Source organism: Carcharodon carcharias, chromosome 9 (assembly GCF_017639515.1).
Source record: "Carcharodon carcharias isolate sCarCar2 chromosome 9, sCarCar2.pri, whole genome shotgun sequence".
Taxonomy (NCBI): Eukaryota; Metazoa; Chordata; class Chondrichthyes; order Lamniformes; family Lamnidae; genus Carcharodon; species Carcharodon carcharias.
Window position 1 is genome coordinate 25,402,641 of NC_054475.1, and position 23,581 is coordinate 25,426,221.

Consider the following 23,581-nt stretch of genomic DNA (forward strand, 5'->3'; position numbering starts at 1 on the left):
CTATGATGAGCTTACGCTATTTTGCACCTGTTTGTGGGTCTTTAAGGAGGTCTTAAAATTGATGTATATTTAGATGCAAGGCACTAACAGACATGTTTTAAATGTTTTTTGATGTTAAAAAGGTAGTTAATTTACTAAGAAACTGACGACTGCACACCACTGAAGACACTATTTTTTTCTGTATAGTTTTTAAAAATAATTTCCTGTTATTCAAAATTTACAGGTGATGGATGAGACACTCCGATTAAAATATATTATTCTTTTGTGATAAACTCATTTTCAGCTGTAATAATAAAACTGTACCAGGTTACCATTTTTCAATTTATCAGGGAATATTTTAATGCAAGGTTGTGCTGGTTTACAGATGGTTTTAAGTTTATGATTATGCAAATGAGTTTGAGTCTGAAATTTAAACCATAAAATCAGTTTAGAAAACTGATGTAATTTTGGCCACAATTTGTGCCTGGGTTGCTGATTGCGCCCAAAGCCAAAGTGTTTTCTTGACTCACAACTGTATCAAATGATTATGGCACATTGCAGCTTTGATTGCAGGTCTCCATAGGAAGCATGCATTTTGACAATTTCCATAGCTTACTTTCTACAGTAAATTTTAACTACCCTCTACACAGAGTAACATTCTGTCTTGAGGTTTGACTGTTTTTACTGAAGAATCAAGTCGTTGACTGCAATGATGGGAGTGGAAAAGACTCTACCCATCCCCTTGGAATAAAGCCACCCATTTGAGGAGATACCTGACAAAAAATGTATTACTCACCAGCTCGACATAGCTTTGTTTGCCAAAAAATATTATGACCATGTTAGGATCATTAATTCTTGCATTTTTTGTAACTGTTATTTAAATTGAGAAGTAACAGGGCTACTTACTGTATTTTTTTCATTCATTCATGGGACATGGGTATCACTAGAATTTATTATCTTTCAACTTTATTTCCAGTGTACATCAAATGACAGTCACAAGCACTCCCAGTTGATAAAAGGTTAAACAATTCATCATTTAGTTTGCTGGTAAAAAATAAACAGGGTTCAATGACTTGTCCGAAGGATATTACTTCAGACAATGCAGCACAGTACTGCAAAGTGTCAACCTAAATGATATGCTCGATTCTTGACTCCTCAGAAGAGACTGTGACCATTAAGTTAAACTAACTGGCCCTATAAAATATCTGACAGTTAGTATGCATCATTTCTTGCACAATCATATTAAGGAATTTTAAATTTATGGTCACCAATATCTTAATAATAAAAAGGATAACGTAATGTACATGTTTCAGTAAGTGCATAACTGATCCTAAAAATTGAATGCTATTGTACTAGAGGATATCACAGATTTTGGTGTGAAATATTCACACTCGTGAATATATCAGTGATAAAGTTACAAATGCATTTTTTATTATTTAATTATTGAGAAACACATGTCTAGTACAGCCACAACCAGGTTTGCAATGAGTAAAGGAAGCTATTAGGCTTGATTTCTTCTGTGAGATATTTTTAGTAATTTGGTTGATGCATTTCTTTCTGTACCTATTAGCTTTCTTAACACACCGATGAATTTAGAACCCAAGTAAATTGGGAAGGAATGATTAAGTGATGCTAAACTCAAAGTCTGCAGGTTGCATAAGTAAGTCTTTAGCTCATAATATGTATGTTTTCCACCTTGGTAACATGGGGATAATTTTTTCACTTGACATGATCACTCCACCTAGCTCAATTTGGGCAGGCTGGTACAGGGAGGTTTGATGGCACATATTTCCAACTAATCTCTGCTGCAATCATCCAACTGGAGAGTGACAAGACATCTAATAACTATTACAGAGTCCTATGTCAGTTGGCAGGATAATTTTAAGTAAGGAAAAATGCTTTGGAGACTTTTTTTATAGTTAAGATTGTACTAGATGAACAAAAACATTCTGGGAGATCAATAGCCAACAGAACTGAGCAAACCATCCATCATTGCTAAAGGTCCTCGCACTATCCAATGGCAAAGATTAAACACAAATAACACACACTGCTCACCCTCCAGCTGCCCCTTTGCTACCTCCCAATGTCGGACCCATTATATGCAGGAGGTTTCTTTGAACAAGTAATTAATCTGACCCAATATGGTCAAATAACACACATGTCATTCATGTATATACAAAACCATACCACAGCAGTTCACCACCAACCAGAACCACCAAGGCAAATTGGCCACACTCCTATTATATTCATCCTTAGGCTATGGGTATCACTAGCATTTATTGACTATCCCTGGGTTGCCCTAAGAAGGTGGTGCAACTGAATAGCTTAGTAGGCTACTTTAGAGGCCGGTCACGTTGATGTTGAATGGGAGTCACACATACATCGGATCAGGCAAGGGTAGCAGTTTTCCTTTTCTATAGGACATTAATAAACTAGTTAGACTTTTACAACAATCCACAGCCACTTTTTTTGTTATTCGATTTTTATTTCTAGTTTTTAAAAACTTGTATTCAAATTCTAAAACTCTTACGGTGGAATTTGAAGTCCAGGCATAGTCCACTAATGTAACTATCATGCTACTGTCCCAATATTTTCTGTAAATTCGAGACCAAACTGAAAATGTTAAGGCTTCTCTCAGCTCTGTAATCCAAATGGCAAATTGTCCAAAAATTGCCCTCGGACACACTTTTAACTGATGGCACCTGAATAGAAGAGATAGGATTTTGTAAAAAATATTGCTTTTAAGTGAGTGAAACATAGCTTTAGCAAATAACTTATCAGTTACTACTGTTAAGTTTTAACTGTCCATGCTCAAGTGAGAACAATTCCATTTTGCAAATGTAGAAACTTTATTTCATTAAAATAAGTTCTGTTAATTGTGTTGTTTAGCTGTACACCCTCCAGTGAACCTAGTGTAAAAGATAACTTAAAAATGCCTTCAACTTTACAGGTATAATTTAAGTTCCAGAAGCTCTATGGAGACCCACAGTTTCAGACCGCAATTTCTAATGGAGCTGCTCGGTTGATATTAACAAAGAGCCCCATGAGGAAATACTTTGGTGTGTACAAAAACAAATGGAACTCCTTACACATTCCTGAACCCAAACTAAAAGGCATCAGCATGTGAAAACTGCTACGTATTGCTGTGCAATTTATTGCTTACCAAGAGCATGTACAATTTCAAGGACACATTTCCAATCATCTTGAGAGCAGTACCAGTTTGTAAATTTCCCAGAGCAGTTTTCAAGAACACTTTTAACCAGAGGAGTTGGGAGGAGTAGAAGCGATAGTCAGACTGCAACTTTCCCAGTATTGTCCAATACTGAAGTTACATGCTCAGACACAACTCAATTAACAGCCGTGAGAATAAGAATGATGGAGACCTGTGCTGCATGTGTAGAGTCGTTTACTGATGAGGCCCAAAGTTTAATAATAGCAACAAATAAGTGGAAGTCTGGAAGTGTGGTTTCTGTGGAGCTGGTGAAATACCATTAGAAACCTCTCTTATAAAGTGCTTCATGAGGAACCTTTTACATTGGGAGTTTTCCTACAACCCTTTACTGATAATTATGTCTCCTGTGTTCTTTAATACTTCATTTAACACATCTGCTGACTCTATAGATTTGTGACAGCTATCCTTTTTAATATGTTCCAGAACTATAATGGCCATAATTCTAACATACTAGCAAAGTGTGAGTTGGGGTTTCTTTTGATGTACCTGGTGAGCTCCTAAATGTATTTACAGGACCAAACACCCAGGGCAGAATTTTATGGCCCTATTTCAGCGGGGACAGGGCTGTAAAATGCGGCGAGCCATTATAAACCCCATTGACTGCAGCGGGAATGTAAAATCCCACTGCTGTAAAATTCTGCCCCTAGGGCTGAATCTTACCTATGTCAGGCGGGCTGGGTGGCAGTGGGGGCGGAGCCGATCACCACCCACGATTGGCTGCGTGCCGCCATTTTACACGGGCAGGCCAATGAAGGCCTGCCCAGTGTAATACGTGTTCCATAGCGCTCAGCGCTACCTGTGCGGGTGGGGGGAGAGGAGGGAGAGTCAGGGCCTGCACCCCTTTCACTGCCTCAGGGAGATTAAGTCGATAAAGCTTTTTAATAAAGGAAGTAAAAAATTATTTAAACATGTCCCATCATGTGACAGTGTCACATGCACTGGGACATGTTTGTGTATTTTGCTAAATTTAATTAGTTATTTTATAAAACCTTCAGGAAACCTCATCCCGCCCGTGGATGAGGTTCCCTGAAAAACGCGAAGGCCGCTTGGGCTCTTTGTCTGCCCCCCAACATTAAGCTTGGAGGGGGTAGCGTTGCTAACAACTTTAATTGCTTCTTTAATGACCTTAATAGGCCTTTGGCAGTTCGGTAGGCGCGCAGCTGCCTCTGGCGCGTGCCCGCTGAACAAATATTGAAATGACGTGTGATGACATCAGGACACACGCTCGAGGTCATCGCACGTCATTTTACGCATCAGTGTGTCAGGCCCACCCCCGCACACCGATGGCAATATTCTGCCCCTAGTCATGAAAAATGATTGTCCTCCACCAGACAAAAGCAAGTGTCTCTCAGGGGATCCTCTTTGACTCTATTTTTTCATTCTTCTGTGCAGTGCCAGAGCCTACTCTAAATATATATGTCAAAAATATGCATCTTTGTCAAAAATACACATGTACAAGGATAAAAAAAAAGTTAATGATCATTTTTCAGTGGTAAAGTTAACTTCCACCGACCAGTGCCTCTGTTAGGTATTTTGTCCCTCGGGGCATTTGAAGGGAAGGACAAATTCACATAGGCCTTTTGAAATAAACCCATATGACATTTTAATTTCCTGTATTCAATATCCTTATGGCAGAGTTATTTATGATTGTGGCACTTAACATCAATTTTCTGGGCAGTGTTATTAAAACCAAGATCATTTTATCTAAATCCTTAAAAAACTGTCAGGGATAGGGGAACTTTGATTTGTGTTGAAGTGCCAGAAGTGGAAAGGTACTGTTCTAACATGCAAAAACAGCGCAGTCCTCAGCTATGCTCTAATTTACTTTTAAACAGGCCTATACAAGAGCTTGGGAGCTGCTTACTCACGCACCAAGCTATCAGGTGCATATAATACTTCTAAATATCTGCATGGCAAAGCTGCAAATTCATAAAACGAAAATAAATTGTATAAATTTGAAAGTTTAAGAAAGTAAGGAGCTATAAAGGCTAATTTGGCTCATCCAGCTTACTTTTTACTTATCCAGATCTCTGCATTGATCCTTCCATTCAATACATTGTCATATTCACTTAAAGTTGACACTGATTTAGATCAGAAGAGTTACTGGTGGTGCTTACAAATGGTTACACTGTTGTAAAGAGCTCAAAGATTATGCTCCCTAAAATAACAACAGAATTCTATTACATACATAGAACAAAATGGGGAAGAATAAAATAGAATGTACTGTAATAGGCTTGATATAAACCAGAGGCTTGCTTTTACATAGTGAAGGTTTTGCTGATATACCTCAAATGATATTGGGGTAAAATTCATCCAGGATGATGGTTCCATGTGTGCAAACTTCATAAAATCCACTTACATTGTTGCCGATTAAAAACTAATTTCTTCAACTCATTCCTATGGTGTTTGCAATTTGAAGTCATATTCTTGGAATGAGATATGAACAGCATTTTAGTTAAAGCAGCATCTTAGTGCTACTTACTTGAAATGACTTCCAGTGATTTTGGCTAGGATTTTCCATGCCCGCCGGCATCAGGGGTGTTTGGTAGCGTGAGTGGACAATATGGCAAGAAGGCCACAAATCGGTTTCACGACATTGTGAAACCAGTTTGTGATCATCCACTCAGCCCATCGATAGCAGGCCGCGTTCCCCACCATCGGAATTCAGGAAGCTCATTATAATACATCAACATATCACCACCCCCCACCCCCCACCCCCCCGCCCCCCCGCTAGATCGTCCGCCCTCCCACTGATGTGTTTCACAACAGCATATGTGGCGTGTGCACTTGACAGGCTGCTGTTGCTCGCGACTCCAAGGTTTGTTTGCCTACCTTGCTTCAGTCAGCACTCAAAGTCGTCAGCGCCAGGCTTTACAGACAGCACCACATCATTTCTAGGGGGGGCTCACGGGCAGATCTCTACCTACCAGATCAGCCACAACGGCTGCAGGGCAAGGTCTTGCTTGGGGAAGTGGCCTCAGGCAAGGGAAGAGGCTGATGGACGAGGGCTGTACTGAGGAAGGTGGGTAACCCAGAGTGTGGGTGGGGGCACCTGTTGATCTGTGCAAGTAGCCTCAAGGTGGTGAGGGCTGAAGAGGCAGCCTCCAGCAGAGATGAGGCCAGATGGACATGTCAGGGTATGTGTGTGAGAATAGGTGGTGATATCCCTTGAGCTGGCAGTGAGTGAGATACCAGTGAATGTGTGAGCAGGGGTAGAAGACATCAAAGTGGGCCACCACGGCATCCAAAGGTGCTCAAGGGCTGCCGTCTTCTTGCCATGTCTTCTTTGCTGCAGACCTGGGCTGGAAGTACTGAGCATGGCTGTACTTCAAATATGGTGCCTGCCATGATGAGCCAGTGGAGTGATGGCGTGGCAGGCGAATGACAGCCTGCTCGCCATGGAAATGGTGTGTTTTCTGGGAATGCATAAGCAATGTGGCAGGTTTGGGGCAATACGGCGTGAAAAGCCGTCATCACAACTGGCAGTTAAAATGTCATTTGACTCGTCCGCTACTGCACTTAGTACAAATCTGGGACGATTCCACTCTTTGCTTCTTTCCTCTTCCAGAGATACGTGGTACATGACTTTACTACACTGCCATTAACAGTGGCCCTTACTTTAAGGTAAGTGCAAAGAAGCAAATGCTATGGTGTTTCTTTGTCTTTGGAGTTAATGAGATCCATTTACCCTACCCCCCCAGCCCTTCAAAAACTCACCACCAGGACAACAGAGGGATAATAGCAAAATGTTACAGATGCTGGAAATCTGAATAAAAACAGAAAATGCTGGAAAAATTCAGCAGACCTGGCAGCATCTGTGGAGAGAGAAACAGAGGTAACATTTCAAGTCTGTATGACTTCTCTGAAGACGAGTCATATGGGTTTGAAATGTTAACTCTGCTTCTCTCTTCACAGATGCTGCCAGCCTGCTGAGCTTTTCTGGCATTTTCTGCTTTTATTTAGGACAACAGGAAGGTTTCAGAATACAAAGGCCATCATCATCATCACTAGTTGGTTGATTGGGCAGCTCAGTAATTGAGGAAGCCTATGGAGGCCAGAAACAAAGTTGCAAGCCTTAACTTTAAAGTATTTACAATTGTAGTTGCTTTCTGTTGTTCTGATGGTCTGAAATCTGTCCTGCCATAGCTCCAGAAACTTAGGCTATACTTCAGTAACCCATCTTGGAGTAGTTCTGCAGTATGAATATATAAGACATAAGAACATAAGAAATAGGATCAGGAGTAGACCATTTGGCCCCTCAAGGCTGCTCTGTCATTCAATAAGATCATTGCTACCTTCTTGAGTTTCGATTTCCACATTCCCATCTACCCCCAATAACCTTTGATTCCCTTGCCTAACAAGAATCTATCTACCTCCACCTTAAAAATATTCAATGACCCCACCTCCACCGCCTTTTGAGGCAGAGAGTTCCAAAATCGCACAACCTTCAGAGAAAAAGTTTCTCCTCATATCTGTCTTAAAAGGGCGACCTCTAATTTTAAAACAATGCCCCTAGTTCTGGTCTCACTCACAAGAGGAAACTTCCTTTCGACATCACCTTGTCAAGACCGTTCAGGATCTTGTATACTTCAATCAAATCACCCCTCACTCTTCTAAATTCCAGTGGAAACAAGCTTAATCTGTCCAACCTCTCCTCATAAAACAACCCACTCATTCCAGGTATCAATCTCGTAAACCTCTTCTGAACCGCCTCCTATGTATTTACATCCTTCCTTAAATAAGGAGACCAAAACTGCACACAGTATTCGAGGTGCGGTCTCACCAATGCCCTGTATAACTGAAGAATAACATCCTTACTTTTATGTTCAATCCCTCTCGTAATAAAGGATAGCATTCTATTAGCTTTCTTGATTACATGCAGTGCCTGCATACTAACTTTTTGTGACTCATGTACTAGAATACCTAGGTCCCTCTGCACCTCAGAATTATGCAGCCATTCTCCATTTAAGTAAGGACAAAAAAACTTACTTATATTGGTGGAGCCCTGCAACAGATTGACCAATCACAGTTGTACTTTATAAAGTAGATTTGCATGATCATTCTGTAGAAACCGTAAATTATGCACCAACATTTAAATATTTTATAATGGGATTCCTCACTTTTCTTGGACAAATGGCAAATGATCATGGGGCATTATATCTGTGGAGCATGACAGCAAGAAGCCCTATTCATGGAAAGTGGCTGTGCAGTACAGAGTATCAAAATTACAATGTAGGGATCACTTTTCTGGTAATATGATGGATCCACTGACATAGTGGTATAAAAACTAATAAAATAAAAGATAATATTTATATCAGTAAATGAAAACAACCAGAGCTGTTTAGTATTAATGAAGGTAATGTTAGCATTTCCATGTTGCAGATACTATGAAACAGTGTTTTATCGCTTTAATTTCCACTCACTGAGATCATTAAGCAAATCTTTCTTAGCATTGGTTTGGTACCTTTCAGTAACTGAGAAGCTGCATCATTGAGTTTGTATAGCTTAGGGTTTCTTTCTAAATGTTCTGCTCAAATCATGTCAAACTTAGGGCTGTACTGTCACTATTTTGATATTGTGGCGACAATGAGACATCATTCTTAATCAAGTGATGCTATATGTATGTGGTGCTGGCATGTTACAGTTTACTCAGGGGATCAAAGTTACTGTGGCAACATGGACTTATACATGCATGTTATAACCTGGAGCTATGGATAGCGATGGTAGAGGCTCCAACATTCTTTCCATCACATGGCTGACCAAGAATCTCTCCCTCTCTTACCATACCTGCCATTGGAGTGTGTTGGATATATTTACAGGCTGATAATTAACCTTTTTTGGCCACATTAGGAAAGTATCTTCCTTGGCCATCAAACCCTGAGTTAGGTCTCAAACCCTGGGCTTTTGGATCAGAGGCAGCGACACTACCCACTGCACCACAAGACCTCCATAAATAGTACACGTAATGCAATTTAATCTTGATTTCTATTTTTGGAGATAGTATCGTGGCACAACTCATTAGAATTGAGACCCTTGGAAGATAGGAACATAGGCTCAGATTCTATAACCTCCCATTACATCTGAGTTCCTGAAATCAGCAACATAACATGGGGAAATCAAGACCAGGTTCATTGCCAATGAGGAGGGAAAATTGGAGAAAGGGTTATCATCAGGCAACTCTTCATTGTGCACCTTCTTAAGCTTAATATCATTTAATAATTGGCAGAGGCCCTGGAACAGTTTGCCTGTAGTCTATGCTATGTGGAAAACTATTCTTAAAAGTGCCTCATAGTGGTGTAAAAGTCCTACTTCATATATTAGTGGAAAGTTTACTAATTTAAAGCCATGTAGATCTTGTTGATGTTGTGGGGATTCCTACAGATCACAAAAACAGGGAACATGGGCTATTACAGCTTTAGGAAGGCATGGAGGTCTTGTGGGCTGCATATTAAGGCCATCTTCCCATTGTTTGTATGTAGCACAAGTTGTCTCTACTAACAGATCTTGATGCTCAGAGGATTTATCTATTAATGAGGCAACAATACTTACAGCCCACATAGTCAAAATTTCAGAGAAGAGAAAAATCAGCGAATAAAGAATCCAAGCATCAGTAGAACTGAATTGCTTGGATCAGGATTGCAGGGGAAGGGAGGGTGAATTTTGATCACCAGCCATAGGTTGGAGACCTCTATAAAATCATTTAAATGGGATAGCATTTAACAAAATGTGTTAGCATTAATTTGTGTAGTGGAGAATTGGAGAACTGTTTCAGTGCTTGGAGCTACTTTTCCACAAGACCTCATTATTGCTTTGAGAAGAAAATCAATGGATTTTTTTGCACACTTCATTCTGAAAAATGCTCAACAATTATCACAGGGTTAAATATTCTGTAAGTGCATGTTTTCTGGTCAAGTCTGTCTGGGCGAGGCCAGGTGTCAGTTTCTGAAGGCAAAGACTTTCCCTAAAGCAGAAAATCCTTTACATGTTGAAGTAGGGGCGGAGTAGAGTGAGAAGAATTGCTGTTTATTGGACTGTTGTCTCAGACAGTCTGACAGCACAAATGTTCAGACAGGTAGATAAGGGTTGGATCTCAGTATGAAATCTCAAATGGCCGTTCCTCATCTCAAGCTACTTCAATGTGCCTCTCTTTAATTTCTTTCCTTTGATTTTTTTTAAACTTTGCTTTGCATTTTCTTCTAACCATAAAATGTACATTTCTTTCTCCTTTTTGCCTTTCTACAAAGTATCTTTTCACTTATACCAGGTCTTAATTCTTTTCATTTTTGTTAAATCCCTTTCATTTTCTATTTACTGCTTCTTTTGTTCTATCCAGTATCACTTTTCAAACAATATGTCAACCTTGCTCTCCCTTGTGAATTATCAACTGATAGGGTCTTACAAACTTCTCAGCAAACTTAAATATTTTTGCTAGAAATATGACAAACTGCTTGTTCCAGGGTTGGTGACCAGCATGTGAGGAGACCTGGTGAGTGATGTAAGTTTTATAACAATTTACTGGTAACAGAAACAATTTGATAGGCTTATAAGCGTGATGTTTAGTTACAGGTTTAAACAGAAACATGGGTTGTTCAATACATTTTTAAGACAAAATAACTAATTTGGTAGTATTTCTCATCTCCCTTTCTCAGTTTCTTTTTCCGCTGCTTTAGGCCCAATTGTATTATGCTTTATTCTCTGACTGAGAGGATTAACATTACAGTCTATATGCACTCAGGAATGTCCTCAAGACACTCTTGGGATAGCTGCTAGAAGATATGCAACATGTTGTGGATTGACTTAATTTTCAGTTTCTTTATTCTTTTTAATTGGGAGGGGAAGGGAAAGCAAGTAAATTCTCAACTGCTTTGGAAAGCAGTGACATACTTTCAAACTTTCTTCCTTCCCATCTCAGGTCATTTTTAAGTGAGAGATTTAATTACGTTATCTGAGATACACCGTAACCTTATCCTTTGCTTTAAAATGAACAGTTCAGGTTTGATTAAAAATGACTTTGAAGAAAGACGGGTTATTCTAAAAAAAAAATATCTTTATAGAATTTCACTGAAACATAAACAAAGATTTTTCAAAAGAAAAGTATGCAGCGTAATACTCCAGAAGTACCTTCTGGTACTCAGAGTATGTCTAAAATAGAGTAAAATGTTTATATTTCAGAAATATGTCAGAGGAGGAATTACCAGACAAATTCTTTTAAGGTATCTATTTTATGCCCAGACTATAAATCAAATTGAAATGTTTAAAATGCTCCTGCCTGCTTAATAAGTTTGGAATCAAGTTAAAGTTTCAAAAGACCATCGCAAATTTGAGGAAACTACACTTTTTATCGACTGGAACATTCTTGACATTGATTTTGTGTTTAACCACTTGTAAAAAAAATAGACTTGGAGAATCAGATCTCAGAATATGAATCTCTGAGTAACTTTAGACAGATGTGGAGAAGACCTCTGGTCGCTGGCATCCTTCAACAATTTTGTATTTGATCAGTCTGAATCAGATTACGATAGATAAAACCCAAAGCATAAAAAGAAAAATACTGTTCCTCAGGCACTTCAGATGTCAGAAGAAGGTACAAGACATCTTTGGAGTATCTCTTTCAAGGCACTGAAATAATTCTAACTTATTTGTATTCGGAGAACCTACAGCTATAAAAGGGTTAAATTGTTTAACATTTTCAAAACACTGTAGGGCTGCAAAAGCAATGCAGTCAGTAAAGGGTTTTGGTGATTAGGAACAAACAATAGCTGTTTGTGTTTTTGAGCATGTAGCAACCTGCAAAAAGGAGGTATGTAAGACAAGTCTGAAATGGCCTGAGAAATTTGCTGTTGTCAGGTGTACTCAGTGAGAGGTGTGGGCCTCTTCACTCCAAATCTGCTTTCAGAGCATTTTTATCCCAAAGATCTGGCAGTTATTTTTTCCCAAAGGGAGGAAACTGTCTGTTCAACTGATTTGTGTAGATGCTTATGTGCAGGAGGTGCTTAGGCAAGTTTAATAGCTTAACTCTTTCCGTACTGGATTCCCTTAGCTACTCATTCCAAATGCAGTTTCCAATGTTAAAATGATAATCAGTTGATTTGGCTGAATCTTATAAAACAAGAACAGAACAAGACACAATTGATCAGCATTTGTTTAAAAATGTACTCTTACATTTTGTAATTCAAATGCTTCAATTTGTAACAATATTGTGTGCTTTTTGATACTTTTCTTTATAGCCCAGAATGCCAGGTAGCAAGGGATGAAACTAGATCAAATCAATCTCGTCAGCCTTTATATACAAAGATTTGCATTAGAAACATGCCTCCTCATCAAACAACTACTGTTTTAGTCTGTTCCTTTTTATAGTAAATTCCTAGTTCAAGCCCACCATCTGCATACAATTTAACATAATTAATGTACAATTAACATTAACTATATTCTTACAGCTCACAAAATACACACTTAAAATTCCAGTTTCTCTAAAAAAGTATATTTCTATGTTCTATACAGGTCCATTGAGTGAAAATAAACTGTCAGTCCAGGCACACAAAGGATGATACATCCTAAACTATATCGAAGCATTTCAAAGTCACAAAGGCTCACTCAAGGGATCATGCTAAACTATAAGCATCACAAAGTAGAAGTTAACCACTTAATCTTCTATTCAGTTTCTGGTAACTGTTAGCCTTACTTAAGATTTTCTTTCAATTCCTCTGGTTCCTAATTAACTGAACTTAATTTATTTTGTGTTTTGTGCTAAAACTCTGTTGTAAACAATTAGAAAAATATCAACTTCATGACAGGCCATTTGATGGGGTCTACTGATATGTTTTAATGCAATCTTAAAATACTGAATTCTGCAAGATAATTTTTTTTTATTTCTTTCTCTATTTTAGATAGATGTGTCAAGAACTGGAATGAGCATTCAGTCGCTGTGCTATAAGTACCAGTCTCTGGCACCCAAGACTGAAATGTGTTGAATCATTTAATTTTAAAACTGAAACTTAAGGTATTCCACCTACAGACCTACATCTTTTTGAAAGGGGGATAGTTATGTATTAGGCTAGGGGGTGGTAATTAAAGTCAGGAAGTGATTAAAAACATTTAAAATAATCATATTATTAGATTCAGAAGATAATTATTAAAGATTTGATGTGAATTCTGCACTGGTCTATTGTGCTCAACATTAAGTTGTCCTTCCTAGTGAAAAATTACTGTTAAAGTTCACTGTTATTTGACTGAGATGGTTTATACCATTTTGCAACTGAATTGCTTAACATAATAGACTGGCAGGAAACTCGGCAACTTGAGTTACTACAGCGCTGGAAAATTTACTGAAATGGTTTCAGCTCCAGTCACTGGGCTGTCTTTCAATCAGAGCAACTCTTGTAAGAACTTATCAATTTAAAAAGTTCTGGCTCCATTTGTTGGAGAAAAGGCTTTGGTACTGAGTAATCTGCTTTGTTGTGCTGGGATTGTATAGTGTATAGTTAGATCAGGAGCTCAGATTCAATTTGTGAAGAAATCCATTGTTGCAACGGTCCCGCCTTCATTCTTGGAACATAGGATTTAGGAACAGGAGTAAGCCATTTGGCCCTTCAAGCCTGCTCCACCATTATGAAGGCTGGCCTGAAAGGAGTGAAGAATGAGGAGAAAGTATATACTTAACATCAGAGTGATAGGCAGATGCTAAAGAGATTTCAAGCACACATGGCAAAAGTTGACACAGGACAGTATCCACATAGGGTCGTGCCAACAAATAGAACAAGGAAGAAGCATGTTACCGTGCATTGGCATTTAGTTTATCATAACCTGTGGAATAAGATAATCCTTCTGGATTTTAAAATACATTAAAATGAAAGCTCTTCTGCCAGTGTGCAACAAATGTGCAACACTGTGTTAAAACTGACTAACAATGCAAATATTTTCCAGCTTCCACATTAAGGTAGTTTTTAAACACTGAGTAAAATAGACTGATAAAATGTGCAAATAGCTTTTAATGTGTAAATCCAAGTCAGTTTAATTGGAAATAGAGTAGATTAATATACATTGTAAAGGCCAACCCAGATGTATGAGTGCAAAGGATAAGATACTATATTCATACTTAAATTATATGAAATGTGCCTTCAACTACACATAGCCAAATATATTCAGATTCCATATTTCAATGTATAGAAATGTAATAAATGCATCTGTGACTTTTGAGAATATGACCAAGTTATGTTAGTGAAAAAAGCAAATTATTGCTGTAAGACTGGATGCCATCCAGCACTTCCTAATGATGTACCCCTTACTGATGTTATCCATGCATTCTGCTGTCCTTCATTCCACCGGAGTCTGTAACATAACCAATCAGATTTCAGTGGAGTGAAGTGCAGGAGACATGGAACACAATCTTCCAATCAACACTGACAGAACGATGGCTAAACCGAACAATCAGCACCAAGAAAAGGACCAAAATCTGTCAACCAGCCTTGTGAAGCACAATATAAGTAATCTATCACTGCCAATCTGCATACAAAGAAATACAGGGAAATAAAGTAATTCTTTGTAAACTTCTGAACTAGTTGTAACCAGAAACAACTTACATCATTAGCATTGCTCAGGGATTGGTCTGGGAAGGTGAGAATGTTATGGGGTTTGGCTGATTTAAACTACAGTTTCCCTAAACTTGATGCAACAAACTTGTCATTTTCAAAAATTCTGGGCCTTCTCATGTGGTGCATATTCAGCAATAAATCCTAACCACACAGAACTTCCAGAGTATTAGCAGAAATGCACTGTTAGCATGAAAAAGATTTCTATGCACCTTACATTATGGACAGGTATTTTGGTATTGAAATATAGTGCAATTTTATTTCTTAGCCTGTATTTATACAGCACATTCTGCATTCACAAGACATTCAAAAGAGTCAACGGCTTATTTTTTTTAAGTGTAGCCACTGTTGTTATGTGAGCAAATCCAGCCCAAATGGCACACGGCAAAGCCTCACAAATAGCAATACAATAAATGACTCATTTGCTGGTTTTGGTTGTGGTGGTGGCAAATAATTGTTGTTCGGAAAAATTCACTGCCCTTCTTCAAATATTTCCATGGGACTGTTTATGCCCACCACAACTGCCAGAACCAGGCATCAATTTTAAATACTCAGCCACAAGCTGGTGCCACTGACTCTGAAGCATTCCCCCAATTCTACATTGAAGTCTTAACCCAGGCGGTATGCTTAAATCCTAAAATAAGTATTGAATCTATAGCTTTCTGAATCAAGAATACAGTACTAAATCAAGCTGTGTTATAACACAGATCCATGGACAAGTAACTTAGTGGTGAAAATTTTTATTTAGAGATCTAAAAGCCAACAGGTTAAAGTTCTAGGAATTCTTGGCATGTTAATCTTCTACTCATCATTGTGATGAACTCAACAGTTTCCATCCTGTTGATCCAAGGAAAGGCAGTATGATAAAGGATTATTTCAAATAAGGGTAGCTACTGGCACTGACAGTGCTAGTTTGCTCTCCTGCAAAAGCAGGCTGAATCTCAGTCTTAATCATGAAGCATAGTTAATGTTTTATCATAGAAATCGTCAGGGTGGAATCCATGGCTTTTCCTGCTAAAGAAATTCAGTTCAAAGCAGGCTAAGTGGGAGGAATATGGAAGTGCCAGTATCCATCATGTAATATTTTGTATTTTAAAATTAAACTTTCAAAATGCAAACTTTTACACAAAGTCATAGGCTACATACAGATAATTTACAACAATACTCTTCAATATATGGAACTGCATATGACCAACTATTCAGATTAAATGAGTGTGATTCATCCTATAAATAATCAAGACTCCCTAATTTACAATTAATCACTGAATGTAATATGATCCCTGGTGACCCATAAGTTTCTGATACATTTATATGTGATTGTACAAAACATAATCCTTCTCAAAAATGGTTATAACTTTAAGCTTTTTATATGCTATCATTATTGCCTTCTGGAAAGAACCAATCTATTTTTAATAAGTGGGATAGAGTACATAATTGATTTTTATTTAAAACTTGTTAAGTACAACCATCAGCTGAGCACTCAGCCCACCAAGTTCAAGAAAGGCTAAGCATTCAACCATAATCGTTCTCACTTTCACTTCTGCACATTGGAGCATGTCAAAGGAACCAATGAGGAACAAAATGACCTGTCATTGTCTGTATTCAATGAACAAACAGAGGAACTAGAGAATGCAACATACCTGTACTCCACTAGTCTAATATTTGTTTCAGCTATCTGTCCTCCAGCATCCTCATGGGGCTAGCTTATTCTTACCACAGATTCATGTCTTGTGGCTACCATTTTTACCCATGGTTCACCCTTGACAATTTTTGCCCAAGGTGCCATTATACAAGTCTGAGTCTTGATAAGCCATTTAACTTCAAGATGGGAGATGTCACAGCTGAACAGCACAGTAATCAGGAGCAGTAAGCCCCTGGCCCATTTATCCCTCTTGAACTCAGGTCACTGAGGTGAATTGCAGCACCTTACTGTTGCTCCAATCAGCTAACTCAGCACATCAAACAATGTTAACCAATTCGGCACATTCTGGGGGTCAAACTGTAGTAGCATGGCTTGGAACCTTATTGGAAAAATCCACTATTATCCAAAATTAGAGAAGGAGACTGTCTCTTGTACTTTAGGAACAGACATGGGCCATTTAGCCCCTCAACATATTCTATGATTCAACTGGATCTTGGCTGATTGGTACCTCAACTTGTTTACACTTCTTGGTTCCATATCCCTCAATACTTTAACCTAACAAAAATCTATCAATCTCTATTTGAAGTTTTCAATAGGCCTAGCCTCAATAACTTTGATCGAGACAGTTCTATATTTTTATGTGAAGAAGTGCTTCCTGACATTATCCTGAATGGCGTCTCTTTAATTTTACGGTTAGGCTCCTTGTTCTGGACCTGAACAAATTGTTTCTATCTATCCAACAATTCCTTTAATCATCTTGTACACCTCAATTATATCAACCCTTAATCTTCCATACTCAACGGATAATAACCTATCTTCATAATTTAACCATTTTAGCCACGTTATCATCCTGATGAATCCCCGCTGCACATCCTTCCAGTGTAATTTTTTTACCTGAGATGCAATGCCCAGTACCGAATGCTGAATTCCAAGTGCAGACTCATTAGAGGTTGATGCATCTGTAACAAGTGTTAACTTGCTTAACAACAAATGAAGCAGGGATATTGATAAAACAGATGAGTCTATTCATGTAATAATTTTACATATTCATAAGCACATTATCACCTTTATGGCAAGGTGCAGAAAAACCCTTCCCACTTAAAAAATAAAAACATGATCAAACTCCCTAATGTGATTCTGTGGCACACTTAATAAATGCAAGGACCAATTCAACTACTAACCTGGTGACCCAGGCTAGCGATATATATTTAATATAAATTCGGGATTCAAGCAATAAATCTGCCAGTTCAGGAAATTATTGCAGTAAGATGATGTCAGGGGCAATTATTGCTTCCAGAGTGGCAGCCATAACTGCTTATAGATTTCTTGCATGACATCCTCAAGAGTAGAATACTTCAGGGCATTCATTACATAATTGCTACTGTTTAGTTGGTTCTCACACAGACCATTAGCCCAGTTGGGCCCACACTCAGAACTAAAGCACAGCAGGGAGCGTTGGAAGACTTCATTGTTTCTCATGATAGGAACAATGCATCAACCATGTCAATCTGACCACCCCCACCCACACTCCACCACATCACCGGCATAGGAAGGAACCATTGGCTTGGACCTGGTAGGTACTCAACATGCAAGTGATATGGCGACAAAAGCAGGCCCTGTAATAACATCAGCATCACGGAGGCAAATGCTAACTCACTCCTCGAGTGTTCAATTTGAATAGTCGATCCACCAGCCTCACAACCTCCTGACACTGAGGTAGCGCCATGGAGAAGTAAAAGTGATGCTCACACACAAAAAGAATTTTAACTCAGGGGATAGGCATGGAGATAAGGAATAGTAATAGAAAATGGGTGAAAGATCAGTAAATTTTTGGCAGATTGTTACGCTTGTGGGTGACTTTAAGGGAGACATCCTGTTCTCTTTCTAATTTGATGTTTAACATTTACAAGTTTAAGGGAATTTAAATGAATTACAGAATTGAGGAATAGTTATCTGAGAGCAGTGTAAAGCATTTTGTTTCCTGCAGATGGTGTTCAATCATTCTGCTCAAGACACTTGGTGATGATTTCCTGACGGATGCCACATGCTCCTGGCAGCAGGTTGCCCTGTGCCACCTTCCCTTTTTCCTCAGCTCACACATCATGATCAGGATATCAGTTATTTCCTGGACATTTTTAAGTTCAATCTTCCACGTAATCTTTCTAACTTGTCCTCGTAGCATTGATTCCAGAACTTGGTTTCTACTTTGCATCAACAGGTGTATTTATACAGCAAGGTGCTTTATAGGGACAATATAAAACAAAATATGACACCGAGCCACATGAGATGATATTAGGGGAGATGGCTAAAAGCTTGGTGAAATATGTAAGCTGTAAGTAGCACCTTACAGGAGCTGGTGAGGTAGAGAGACAGGGCGGTTTTCTAGAACTTAGGATGCAGGCAGTGAAGGAATGCTTCTACCAATGGTGGATTGGTTAAAATGAGAGATGCAGGAGAGACCAGAATTGGAAGAGTGCAGCTACCTCAGAGGATTGTGGGGGCTGGAAGAGATTATCGCAAATGGGAGGGGTCAGGCCATGAAAGAATTTTAAAACAAAGGTTAGAACTTTAAAATCGAGATGTCAGCTGGAGTTAATGTAGTTCAATGAACACAGGGGTGATAGGTGAATAGGAACTGGTGACATTTAGGGCGCAGGCAGCACAGTTTTAGATGACATCAAGTTTACGGAGGGTAGAACATGGGAGACTGGCCAGGGGTATATTAGAATGGTCAAATCTAGAGGTAACAAAGGTTTGGATCAGGGTTTCAGTAGCAGATGAGCTGAGGCAAGGGCAGAATCAGGCAATGTTACAATGGTGGAAATAAGCAGTTTTCACGGTGCAGCAAAGCGGTCAGAAGATCATCTCGGGGTTAAAATGACACCAAGGTTGTAAACTATCTGATTCAGCCTCAAACAGATGCCAGAAAGAGTCAGTGAATAGGGAATGGAGGTGGTGGTGTGGACCAAAGACAATGGCATTAACCCTCCTCAGTAAGTCAAGTGTGTTATTGTTCTGATCATGTGCGACCCATTTCCAATTGGCTGATAGATTCAACTACAAATCGAACATGACATCATAGGCAGAGTTTTTAACTGAGAGGCTGGGCATGCGCCCAACCCACTCGAGTGTAAAATGATATGCGATGATGTCGGGCAAGGGCCCCGATGTCATCGTGCACTCCTGTGATATTTCGGTCGGCGGGCAAGCACGGGAGTTGGCAGGGCGCCCGCCGACGATTAACTGGCCTATTAAGGCCATTAAAGTAATAATTAAAAGGAAATTTTTTCTGCCCATCCAACCTTACGGTTGGCGGACAGGCAAATCGGCCAGGCGGCCTTTGGATTTTTTATGAGACCTCATCGGGATGAGGTTTCCAACAGGAATTAAAAATACAATAAAACTGTTCGAATCTCATTTATAACGTGTCCCTGCTCATGTGACAGAGTCGCGTGAGGGGACACATTTTTAACATTTTAAAATTCTTTAATTGTGTTTTTAAAAATCTGCAGCTCCCTGACGCAGCTCTGTACCTCCAGGAAGATTTCAATGCGTGCACCTGTGCAAATGTGCAAACTTCTGCGCTCGCCATCCTCCCATCCCCATCCAGGCAGCGCTCAGCGCTGCAGCATGCGATTCGGACAGGCTGCGGCCGTCATTTGGCCAGCCAGCGTGAAATCGAGGTTGGGGCCCAATTGCGGCGGTGGTCAGCTTCACGACTGGTCCTGGGCCCCCCCACCACGCCTGCCCAATGTGGTAAGAATCCTGCCCCATTAGTTTCATGGGGCAGGATTTTGACACTGAAAATGAGATGGGGACTGAGGCAGCCGGGTGTGTAACATTTTACTGCCGGCCGGTTGCTGTTTTGCTGTCACCATCCCACCCCTGAGCCATTTTCCTCGAAGCAAGTAGTGGGCAGCTTGTTAAGGTACTTAAGGTGAATGATCAGCTGGAGGTGGTCTCCCAGCAGCAGACTGGGGAGCCAATGCTCCAGGCTCACGTTGAAACCCATTGCGCCTAACTGGCCATAGCTGCGGCCGGACTCCATCTCTGAGCTACATAGCCCTGTGTCCAAGCCCCGCCCCAGTGCTTCAACAATCAAGGCTTACACTCCAGTGCAGTACTGAGGGAGTGCTGCACAGCCAGAGATGCTGTCTTTCAAATGAGGTGTTAAACCGAGGCCCCAGCTGCCTGTAAATGTGGATGAAAAAGATCCCATGGCACTATTTCAAAGAACAGCAGGGTTGTTATCCCCGGTGTCTTGGCCAATGTTTATCCCTCATTCAACATCACAAAAATAGATTATCTGGTCATTCTCACATTGATATTTGTGGGGTTTTGCTGTGTGCAAAATGGCTGTCACATTTCCTACATTACAACAGTGACTATGCTTTAAAAAACTTCATTAGCTGTAAAAGAGACTTTGAAATGCCCAGTGGTTGTGAAAAGCATTTTATAAATGCAGGTTTTTTTTGTCTTTTTAACAGCAAACTGCAACTCCCTCCACGCTGGAGGGCATCCTATTGGCTCCCAACACTCCGTGGAGTCAGGACCTGCATTCGAACTTGGCTTTAGGATGTCAACGGAAAGTGCAATATACTGCCCCTTGATTCACCTGACCTGACAGAAAATAACTTCCACAGAAATATATTTCTTCCCTTTAACATCTGATCTCTGTTCAGCCCCCACCCCTCCCCACCGTCCCCCGCACCCCCCAATTTACTCTTGGACAATTAAAATAGCTCGTAGTCACAACATCGCCTTTTCCCTTGACCCGATTTGTCTATCCAAACATCTAGGAGTTAAATACTATTTCTAAGTGCATATTCTTTTTTAAAAAAATGTTACCGTATTCATTATGTGAAAACCTGTTTATTTTAAGTATATAATGAAGGCAATTTTCTGTTAAGAGTTTGCGACCCGATCCTTACTATGGGATATGCTAATCTTTTAGTTATTCATCTATCTGCAAAAGGCGAGACAGTAAATATCATACTTGAAGCTTTTTCAGCATTCAAACATTATCTCATTAACAGATATAGAAAAGGCTACAGAATAAAGTATTCCCAGGGCTTGAAAATATACAGGTTTACACTTAAACTTTCCTGGACCCATGTATTCTAGTCTATGGGATGTAAGTTATTTCTGTAATGCACCTGGAATATATTTGAATGTTGAAATCAGTGAAACAAGTGAATTTAATGCAAATGAGATAAACATCCAATTTCTGTTTCAATTCACATACTGGGGACTTTATCTGTGTGACGATGACCCCAGATATGTTAGAAAGACTACTGAAGTGGGAAACAGACATGATGTTTGCCAATAGGATAATTTTTATATTGCAACCTAATTAAATGTGTAACAGGATTATTTGAGAAGATGTTATGTTTTAATGTAATAATGGAATGGAACATTCTACTTTAAATCAATATCTCCCTCTACTGGCTGTTAAAATGTATAAAATGGGACAAACGGTAGCTTTTGGGATTATGCAAGAACTGCCTCAACTATATCTCAGTTTCCTACAATTTGAAGCATTATGTATGAGGGCATTTGACTAGCTTTTAGAGTAAATCCTGCTTAACTTACTAGACAAGCACTGTATTGCTTGTATTGTTGTACCGGTCTTACTTTTCCTTTCAGAAGTTAGTTCATTCTGATATCCGGATGAAAGGGCCATTCATTTTGATGTCAGTGAAGTATGTGAAAAATTGAGTGCAACAGTTGACATTTCCCTAGCTCTGTAAAGGGTTCTCAGTAGAAACAGGAAAATCATAAATAATACCAAAAAAGACTGTATATTTAACACACCATACCCATACAGCCAGTGAACAATTAACTAATCCATAATTCTGTGAACTATTCTTGCTTTGAGTGACAAAGCTGCAGCTGAAGGCAGAGGCTGAAACATGGGTGGTGTAAAGCTGGGTAAGAAAAAAAATAAATAAACGGGACAATTTTTGCAAGAAGCAGAAGGTGACTAAGGCAAACAGAAAGCTAGGAAAATTCTAAGTAACTGCAACAACAAAAATGACAAAGGGGAATTTGAAATACCAAAAATGGTTCAGACACTGAACAAAGAAAAACATAAAGTAAACCAAAGAAACAAAGGGTTATATACTAGAAGTAAAGAACTGGCAAAAGGAAAAAAAAAGCCAAGATTTCATGTAAATTTCAATACAACAACATACTATATTTATATAGCACCTTTTCCATAGTAAAACATGCCAAGGTGCTTAAGTAACATAAGGGAAGGAGTTGCAATTAACTAAAAACTACAAAATGATAACTGATTTCAAAACTTGTTATAATGGAAGATATCTATAACAACTGATAACATCAATATTCTTAACTTTTTTAACAAAAGGAATGTTGAAAATAAACTATCAAAGCAAAAATCTGTTACTTCTGAGTTTAAATAGTTCAAAAATTCAAATTGGGTTTGGGGAGATTAACCCCATAAATGAATTGCATGGCTTAATTTTTGAAGCGGATTTCTCACGATCTATTTTGCTCATCAGGAGCCAGTCCCTAATCATTTTAACTAGATCAACATCTCTTCCCAGCAGTCTTTTCCCACAATCATCGACATGGTACAGAAGATTGATTAGTGTGGAAATGTTTCATCAATGCCTAAGGATTTTCTACATCTCATTTCATCCTCTACATTCTGTACTAATCCCATTGTTGAATATGTATAACATCATCATCATTACATTGCTTTATTTACTTATCCTAAGCCAGAATATTGGTGCAGCTATTGCACATATGAAGGTTTTCGCACTCCACTGCTTTCTAAAGCTTCAAATTTCTCCTGTAAGAATGATACTGCTGCACTATGGTAATGATTTATTTATGAATTGCCTAATAATGAGTTAAATGTCTCGGGACTCCAGTTTAAATAAACGATCCTTAATTATTTAGTTTCTATGTTGTACAATAACAAGAACACCGGTGAGTCCAGTCACTAAAAGAATGCAAAATAAACATTGGTTTAAAAATAAAGGTGCCCAATTTCAAATTATGATAAGATAGAAGAGGATTTTTTTTTAAAAATAGAAGAAAATGATCTCCTGTTAACTCGGCTTTGAACCATAAATATCAGGAAGGTCCCAGGTTTCACTGCCTGATTTTGTT

General features: G+C 39.0%; 1 long non-coding RNA gene across 1 annotated transcript; it reads left to right on the forward strand.

The window, feature by feature from the left end:
- Nucleotides 1-10,319: 10,319 nt before the first annotated feature.
- LOC121282250 lies at nucleotides 10,320-22,555 on the forward strand. Its single transcript, XR_005944026.1, has 3 exons — nucleotides 10,320-10,697; nucleotides 13,099-13,211; nucleotides 20,929-22,555. It is a non-coding gene; the product is annotated as an uncharacterized LOC121282250 (long non-coding RNA).
- Nucleotides 22,556-23,581: the final 1,026 nt, after the last annotated feature.